This window comes from Xenopus laevis, chromosome 9_10L, assembly GCF_017654675.1.
Source record: "Xenopus laevis strain J_2021 chromosome 9_10L, Xenopus_laevis_v10.1, whole genome shotgun sequence".
In the NCBI taxonomy this organism is placed as follows: Eukaryota; Metazoa; Chordata; class Amphibia; order Anura; family Pipidae; genus Xenopus; species Xenopus laevis.
Window position 1 is genome coordinate 41,535,578 of NC_054387.1, and position 9,478 is coordinate 41,545,055.

Below are 9,478 nucleotides of genomic sequence, written 5' to 3' on the forward strand. Positions count from 1 at the left end.
GGTGAAAAGGTTATTCTTCCTCAGCCGAGATAAGACCTCCCTCACCTGGATCCGATGTTCAACAAGATTCGAGGAAAAGATTAGAATATTGTCCAAGTAAACGACTACACTTTGGCCTAACAAGCCCCGGAAGATGTTGTTAATAAGTTCTTGAAAAACCGCAGGAGCGTTACAAAGTACAAAGGGCATCACGAGATACTCGTAGTGCCCATCACGTGTATTGAACACAGTCTTCCATTCATCACCCTCTCTGATCCGGATGAGATTATAGGCCCCATGAAGATCTAGCTTGGTGAAAATGCTGGCACCCTTGAGATGATCAAATAACTCTGATATGAGGGGTAGAGGGTAGCAGTTTTTCACAGTTATTTTGTTCAAGCCACGGTAGTCGATGCAAGGTCGTAGACTGCCATCCTTCTTTTCAACAAAGAAGAACCCTGCACCAGCAGGATAGGAAGATGGACGGATGAAGCCTCGATTTTCCTGGATGTACTCTTTCATCGCTGCAGTTTCAGATGGAGAGAGTGGCTAAGTACGTCCTCGAGGAGGCATAGAGCCAGGAAGAAGCTCGACAGAGCAGTCATAAGACCGATGAGGAGGAAGAGTTTCTGCAGATCTTTTGTTGAAGACATCAGAGAAGTCTTGGTAAGCAGGAGGGATTAGGAACAACGGAGGATATCTTGATGAGGGGCTGGGCCGTAAGACAGTTCTGTTGACAAAAGAAACTCCAGCGAGAAATTTTAGTTGCCGACCAGTTAATGACAGGATTATCGATGCGCAACCAAGGAAGTCCTAGCACTACTGGAGGTGACGGGCAATCAATCAGCAGAAACGAAAATCTTTTAGTATGCAGGGTGCCCACTTTGACGGATAATTCTTGAGATGACTTGAAGATGAAGGCAGAAGAAAGTGGCCGATCATCAATGGCTAGGACTCTGAGTGGTACAGCCAAGGTTTGTAGAGGAATGGAATGACATTCCGCAAATGCTTTCTGTACCAGAAGAAGAAAACGAAGAGCAGAGGATTGGGGAAGATGATCAATTCTGCCCAGGTAAGTTTCCCCAAACTTACCTAGGTGTTGGCGTTTCCCGACTTCACAGGGCACTCATGGTTAAAATGGGATTTGCCCCCACAATATAAGCAAAGTCCAGCAGCCCTTCTCCGCAAATTTTTCCTGTTTGGAAAGATGAGCACGACCAATCTGCATAGGCTCTTCTGTGGGAGTGGGAGAAGAAACAGGAACAGAAGCCAAGGAAGGAGATGCAGCAGTGCTGGGGAGCAAAGCTCTTTATGAGCCTGGTGCTCCCTTTGTCGAGTATCCACCTTGACTGCCAGGGTGATAAGATCCTCCCAGCGTGTAGGCAACTCACGGGAGACTAGATCATCCTTGAGGCGCATAGAGAGCCCGTTGTAGAAAGCGGCATGGTAGCTCTCATTGTTCCAACCAGTCTCGGCAACCAACGTGCGGAACTCAATTGCGTATTCAGGCACAGTACGCCTTCCCTGACGAATCTGAAACAGGCGTGAAGAGGCAGATGCTGCCCGGCCAGGAGCATCAAACACTGTGCGCAGATCGGGATAAAGGCCTTGGAGTCATCGATAAAGGGATCTTTTTTCTCCCACAGAGGTGATGCCCATTCCAAAGCTTTACCAGTCAGGCGAGGAATGATGTACCCCACCTTGCCACATTCCGAGACATATTGATTGGGAAGCAGCGTGAACTGGATAATGGATCTTTCGACTGCGGGCGGGTTGGACTCAGGCCGGCGTTACAGATTGGCTTGGTGGTGGCTCGGAGCCGTGGAGGTCCCCGCAGCTTAAGTCGGATAGGCAATGATATCCCTATAGCCTGGAGCCTCTCTGCTGCCTTCTGCGGACTCCGTTTGACCTTAACGTGCTGGTGAATTTAGAACTATAGGAGCTACTGTGTGATCACGTGTTCCAGAAGCTAGGCGTTAGCACAGAGGTATGACTGTATAGCAGGCAGTGCCGGGCGCCCAAGGGAACCGTGCGTAACCGAGGACGCGCGTGCGTAACCGAGGACGCGCGTGCGTAACCGAGGACGCGCGTGCGCAACCGAGGACGTGCGTGCGTAACCGTGCGCAACCGAGGACGCAAGTGCGTAACCGTGCGCAACCGTGCGCAACCGAGGGCGCGCGTGCATAACTGTGCGCAACCAAGGGCGCACGTGCATAACTGTGCGCAACCGAGGACGCGCGTGCGCAACTATGGACGCGCGCAAATTTGCACAGCCGAGGAAGCTTGCTTCATGAAAAACTAGGTGCTATAATTCCTTGTTTTCAACTAGTTTTTGCATTGTTGGGGCAAAAGAACAGATAACTATAGGGTGCATATCCAAAGTGGTTTATCAGAGAATAAAGGTGTATTTGTGTGTGTTACTAGCATATATGCAGGGACGTGTGGATTTTCCTATAGTTTTCACAGAGGTGCCATTCACTCCCCTTCACGTGAGGCAGTTGGTATCCGATGGTGTTACCTTGGGCCCAAACTGTGGCTTTTGGAATCGATGGCTTGTACAGTTTCTATCACAAGAACAAGGAGCTGTCGCCAGCCAGTGGGCTTGTAGTGTCCTCAGGTTACCATTGCACTCACATACTGTCTGTACTGAGAGGGAGGTGAGAAATCAGTTTAGGCTCAATGTGGCATGATCTGTCTATTACACAGCTGTATGTATTCTTTATCCCTTCACCTGTTATGCACTTTAGGGGTTTGTAGACATTTTAGTGGCCATTTAAACGCCATACAGGTTAGTCTGACACAACACCCTATAGACGGCCCTCTGACACTATCCCTTATCTACTAAAAATGATGACATACAAAACCACTCCATTCGCCATTGCTTTTAGACATAAAGCAGTGGAGTACTTTGCACCGGGGGGGGGGTCCCAAATCAATCCCAGCACTTTAAACTTTGCCTCCTGCCTGCTTATTTGCTGTAGATGGCAGGAAGGGATGGGACCTAAGTCCCCTGACGGTTGGGACCAGCACCCCCCTAGATCTCTTGCATGATTCTGTGTTTCTTCAACATGTATATTACCCTTTAGCTGCCTTTGTTTTATCATCAAGAGTATTCTGATTTGCCTGTAAGTTGGATGCCAAGAATTGCAAAAGGATTAATATTGTAGGATTCCATTCTGTTACCTACCTCCAGCGCCACAGTGGCAATTTCAGGTATAATATCCCCAGAACGTGAAGCAAGATGTAGGCAATGGCAATTTCAAGTATCAGGCAATAATTTTAGTGCCCCTTTTAACTTTTGGAATAATGTATTTTTTAATGCAGTGCAGTTGCACTCCCTCCACCCCTGGTAGTTAAGCCTTGTAAGGGGAGTCATATAAGGCGAATAAAAGGTGAGAATGTAAGAGGGAACCATATAAGGGAGAGGAATCAAATAAGAAGGGGAATCATATAAGGGAAATCCCGCTCCTTCTGCTCTTGCCTGATCAGTTGCTCGAAAATACATTATTCTATTACAGGAAAATTATTTTGCTGGTGTTCCCTTTAATTATGAACCAGTCTATGTCATATGGAGCTCAGTGGCCTGTGGCTGGGTGGAAATTCTGGCCCCTGAAAGACAGAGAGAGAGAGAGAGAGAGAGAGAGAGAGAGAGAGAGAGAGAAAGCCGGCGACTGAAGGTTAAGCCTGCCAGAGCTCCATACACACAAGCACCAAGGACTCCTGCCTGAGAGAATGCACAAGCGCACACGGATCCATGCCCCCAGCAACTGTAACCTAAAGGCACGCCAGTGTCCACTAAGCTGTACCATCTGCTTTGCTCACAAACAGACGCTGTGGCCACTGACAACGACATGACAACCTCAAGCTCTACTAGGGCGCCCACCAACTTCCACTTTTGACCGCCTCAGTGCGGGAAAGTGCTGCTAATATGGTGAGCAATGAGCGCACTTACTTACCTCCCTAATGCGACCTCGGTCACACTAACCAAACTGTTGCAGTGAATGCCGTACCCCACAGCCACCATAGCAACCAACACTTGTAGCGGACACATCTTCCTGCTGATGCAATGAGCCTACTGATTGGTCTTTCTGTTAGGGGTCACCAGTCGATTACACCATATCCTGACATTCTTACACAGCAAACTACGGTCTGCGGTTTATTTTAAACACTTTGCCAACTACTCTCTCCTGGTACATTCAGTAAAGTAACTAGGATTTGCAATAGCGCAAACTGCCGGCAGACCCCGAGGGCGGGGTTGTGGGCCCCTGGTGTGGTTGCACTCACTGCACCCCCGGTGGTCCCGCCACTGGCTATGGTGAATTTTTATTTTTAAAGAAAATTAAAGTTTGCAAAAAAAAAAAACCCATGGACCCCTGACCACTATGGGCCCCTAGGCTATAGCTTAGGCTAGCCTATGCGTTAATCCGCCCCTGCCTGCTTCAGTTAAAGTACCCGGGGCATCTGTCTGCCATCCCTTTGAGTCTCGTTGGAAGAGATCCTGCAGGAGCACTGCTATGTTCTAGTGGATTACTTGGAAGGTAAGAGTTCTTTATTATTCAATTTTTGCACCTAGTAATCTACAGTAGAAGCAAATCACTTTTTTTTGACAGAGCTCGGAAAGTGGCGCTGCCCTAACTACTATGAAGAAAATGTGTATAAAATGCAGCTGCCGTTTTCCACCAAGCTGCTCGCTAGTGCCATTCCCTCCGAGGAGAAGCAGGAACGCACGCCGTCGGGAAGAGAAGTTGCAGCAAGACCAGGCTAGAGAGACTGCTGTATGTGCAGGTAACTGAGACAACAGGTACTGTATACTTTAAACTAAAGACACATCTTATAAAATACACAACTTTTTGAAACTGATGTCTATATTGCCCTCTCTGTCTGTGGCATGATGATCTGCACCACCTCTTGTTTATAAAACTTTCTCTTCTGCTCTTCTCATTCATTTCCTCTCCCTCCTGTGCTTGCTTTTTAGATTTTTTGGTTCTCCAAATTTTTTGACTTTTGACTGTTGAGATGTTTTTGTCAGTGTTTTTGTTTAATAACCCAAGCAAAATGGGGCATTCTTTTTCCCCATTAACTGAATTAGGAGATCCATTAGAGATGATAAAGGTTGCAAATTGTCAGACTATCACTGCCAGCATCATATTAACAGTTTGTTTAAAGGTCAATTACCCCTTTGAGCAAACATTGCACAGCAAAAAATTGTATTTCCCCTAAGAAACATCATTGACATTGATACATTTCTTATCTCTGGGTTTCATTACAGGCAGCTGTTAGAATTCATACAATAGTTACTAATAGAGATGCTGCCGAGAAATGTATCAACTAAATGTTGCCAAATTGTAACAGTTTAGAATCTGCACCTGAATTACTGAGCTGCCAGACTCAAACACCAGAGACAGGAGCTTTAAACTTAGATTTTGGAAAAAATGGTAAAATAAATAAATAATGGAAAATAATTTTAAAAAAGTCTTTATTTCTGGGGTACAGTCTGAAAACAATTGAACTGAAAAAAAGTGTTTGGAAAGGTGAACAACCCCTTTAAGCAGTCAGCAATACACACAGTCTATTCTGTGAAAGGGCCGTGTATTAAAAACTGCATTTATAGGCTTCCCTTCTGCACTTAACGACTGGGTATTCAGATCAGAGGAATCGTCTCACAATGCACAGGACTGATCACCATTAATGTAAAGTGCTGGTAATCCTTTAACTAGGATGGTGGGTAAGAAAAGAGTTACATTTGAATGGGTCCAGATCCTTCTTTCTAATCCCTTCATTCCTTGACAGGAGCTTCGGGAATATGGTCAGGTTGAGCAGTTCCACAAGTCTCTGGTGGAGTTGAACATGGACTCTGCAGAGGAGCTCCAGTCTTACATACACAAGCTAGGCATGGCCATTAAGCATGGAAAGCAGCGAGTACTGGGGGATGCATTGTACAGCAAACCTCAGGTTGGTGCATGTATCCTGGGATAAAGGGCAGGATGGAGAAAGAGCTGCTACAGATGAGACCATTTGGCGTGTTGACGCCAGCGCGCAAGGGCGCGAAATTCAAACCTATTTAAAGTGGCAGTTTCTATTTTTCAGTTCCCGTGATAGGATTTCTTCCTGGTGCTTGGCTGTTGCTATTTCTGATCCTGAAAACCTGTTTTGATTACCTGTTGTGACCCCTGCCTGTTCTTGACGATTCTACTTTCTGTATCCTGACCCCTTGCCTGATATCCGACGCCGATTCTGCCTTAACCCTCTGATTGACTTCCTGGTTTGACCCTTGCCTGCCTGACTATGTTTGTTCTCTGCCTGCCCCGACCCAGCCTGATCTGACTACTCTTTGCCTAACGATTTGTACCACGACCTTCGGCCTAAAGACTCTAGCTAACAGTCGTGCCCCTCTGCCTATCCAGAACCTCTAGCCATGCACCTTTCGTTTAAGTCCTGGTGGCATCCAAGTAGCTGAGGGCTCCTCCCGAGGCCAAAGGTGGTCACAGTACGGGTGAAGCACGAGCCGAGACCAGGGTGCTTGGCATTTGTTCTGGTGTTGGGTGCCGACCGTGACAACAGGGACCAGAGAACATCTATAGGGAGCTCTATTAAAGGGGCAATTTTTAAAGATAATATACATTTTTAGCAACCCCATATATTAATTATAATTGCCTATAAAATTAGGGTTTTTTTTCATTTATCTTCTATGTCTCCTTTAAAACATGCATATATTTTGCTCAAGGCTACTAAAACAGCCTGAAACCAGTTGTGGATGGCACGGCTGACCTTTGACTTTAATGTTGTGTGATTATTCCTATACGTGCACACACTTTTAAGAGGATTTATTTTTTTAAACCCTGATTTGTTTGGCCTTTAATAGTTTTTCAATTTTATTAACCACCTTTTCCAAACCCCTCTTGCTAGTGATTCGTAATGCGGCAAAAGCACTCCCCACCTCCCTCTTGGCAGCTGCTGGCACAGATATATATTTAGGGGCAATATGATGGATTTTTGGCTCCTGCTGGCAAAAGTTCATATTTGGGGTCAATATGATGGATTTTTTGGCTGCTGTTGGCAATCGGTACAGATTGGGGTTAACAATATGATGGATGTTTTGGCTTATGCTGGCACAGGTACAGATTGGGGCTTGAGGGAAATCTGAGATATTGACAGCTGTTGGCACAGGTACAAATGGGGGCAATATGATGACTGCTGGCACAGGTACAGGGGGCAATATGAATGGTAAAGTAGTAAATGGTAATGCAGGATGGGGGGGGGGCACTGATTGAAGCCCATGCCTAGGATGCCAAAATACCTTGACCCAGCCCTTATAGGCAGAACATATCTTGTTTAAAGTATAACTAAAGCGTAAGAAAGACGTAGGCTAAAACTGCTATATGTTCTGTTTTAACCTTTTTTTTTCCTAACCGAGGTGACCACAGCCTTTTAGCAGTGAAGCTCTGGATGCCCCTAGTAGCTCCCATCTTCTTTTCTGCTGCAAATTCACATCACATGCGCTGGGCTGCTGATTTTAGGGGCCAACTTGCAATATACTGTATATAAATATCCCTTTAGCGGTAGCTTTTATTACATATTCTATCTGCCAACTCTAAGCTTAGCTTTCCGACAGCAGCCCAGAGCCCACTGAGCATGTGCAAATGTCACTGACACTCAAGATGGCCCAATAAAATCCAAGATGGCGAGCTGCTGTGGACAACTTGGAAGGCCTTCATTATTATTGTCACAGAACTGCTGCACCTTTTTGCTGGTACAGTGGTCTCACTATATAAAGTACAGCATTTCTTGCCATATTCATTTAGGGCTTTGTGCTTTCCTGCTTACCAGCACTGACCTAGGTCTTCATCAGTTTGGGACTGTCCATTGCAGTTATAATAAGAATAATGAAAGCAGGCAAATGGTTGTTATGGGTTACTAGAATAAATTTGCTCCTATACTACAAAACCTTTCCTTTAATTGTAGAATTTCTGACAGTTGACATGAAATGGAACGGGGCAGCTCAGCATCCGCTCCTTCCCTCCTCCTTTAAGGAGGAGCTTGTCCCACCTGAATATGGCGGCGCCCATGCCAGCTGTTCCAGACCCGGTTCACAGCCCAGTATCCCAAAGAGCGGCTATATTGCTTTTGGATAATGGATCTTTCGACTGCGGGCGGGTTGGACTCCAGCCGGCATTACAGATTGGCTCGGTGGTGGCTCGGAGCCGTGGAGGTCCCCGCAGCTTAAGTCGGATAGGCAATGATATCCCTATAGCCTGGAGCCTCTCTGCTGCCTTCTGCGGACTCCGTTCGACCTTAACGTGCTGGTGAATTTAGAACTATAGGAGCTACTGTGTGATCGCGTGTTCCAGAAGCTAGGGGTCAGCATAGAGGTATGACTGTATAGCAGGCAGTGCCGGGCGCCCAAGGGAACCGTGCGCAACCGAGGACGCGCGTGCGTAACCCTGCGCAACCGAGGACGCACTTGCGTAACCGTGCGAAACCGAGGACGCGCGTGCGTAACCGTGCGCAACCGAGGACGCAAGTGCGTAACCGTGCGCAACCGAGGGCGCGCGTGCGTAACTGTGCGCAACCGAGGGCGCACGTGCGTAACTGTGCGCAACCGAGGACGCGCGTGCGTAACCGTGCGTAACTGTGCGCAACCGAGGGCGCGCGTGCGTAACTGTGCGCAACCGAGGGCGCACGTGCGTAACTGTGCGCAACCGAGGACGCTCCTGCGCAACTATGGACGCGCGCAACTTTGCACAGCCGAGGAAGCTTGCTTCATGAAAAACTAGGTGCTATAATTCCTTGTTTTCAACTAGTTTTTGCATTGTTGGGGCAAAAGAACAGATAACTATAGGGTGCATATCCAAAGTGGTTTATCAGAGAATAAAGGTGTATTTGTGTGTGTTACTAGCATATATGCAGGGACGTGTGGATTTTCCTATAGTTTTCACAGAGGTGCCATTCACTCCCCTTCACGTGAGGCAGTTGGTATCCGATGGTTTTACCTTGGGCCCAAACTGTGGCTTTTGGAATCGATGGCTTGTACAGTTTCTATCACAAGAACAAGGAGCTGTCGCCAGCCAGTGGGCTTGTAGTGTCCTCAGGTTACCATTGCACTCACATACTGTCTGTACTGAGAGGGAGGTGAGAAATCAGTTTAGGCTCAATGTGGCATGATCTGTCTATTACACAGCTGTATGTATTCTTTATCCCTTCACCTGTTTGTAGACATTTTAGTGGCCATTTAAACGCCATACAGGTTAGTCTGACACAACACCCTATAGACGGCCCTCTGACACTATCCCTTATCTACTAAAAATGATGACATACAAAACCACTCCATTAGCCATTGCTTTTAGACATAAAGCAGTGGAGTACTTTGCAGGGGGGGTCCCAAATCAATCCCAGCACTTTAAACTTTGCCTCCTGCCTGCTTATTTGCTGTAGATGGCAGGAAGGGATGGGACCTAAGTCACCTGACGTTTGGGACCAGCACCCCCCTAGATCTCTTGCA

At 46.9% G+C, this 9,478-nt stretch overlaps 1 pseudogene; it reads left to right on the forward strand.

Annotated features, from left to right (window-relative positions):
• Window positions 1-4,555: 4,555 nt before the first annotated feature.
• On the forward strand, window positions 4,556-6,253 carry LOC121398332 (annotated as a pseudogene).
• The last annotated feature ends 3,225 nt before the right edge of the window (window positions 6,254-9,478 follow it).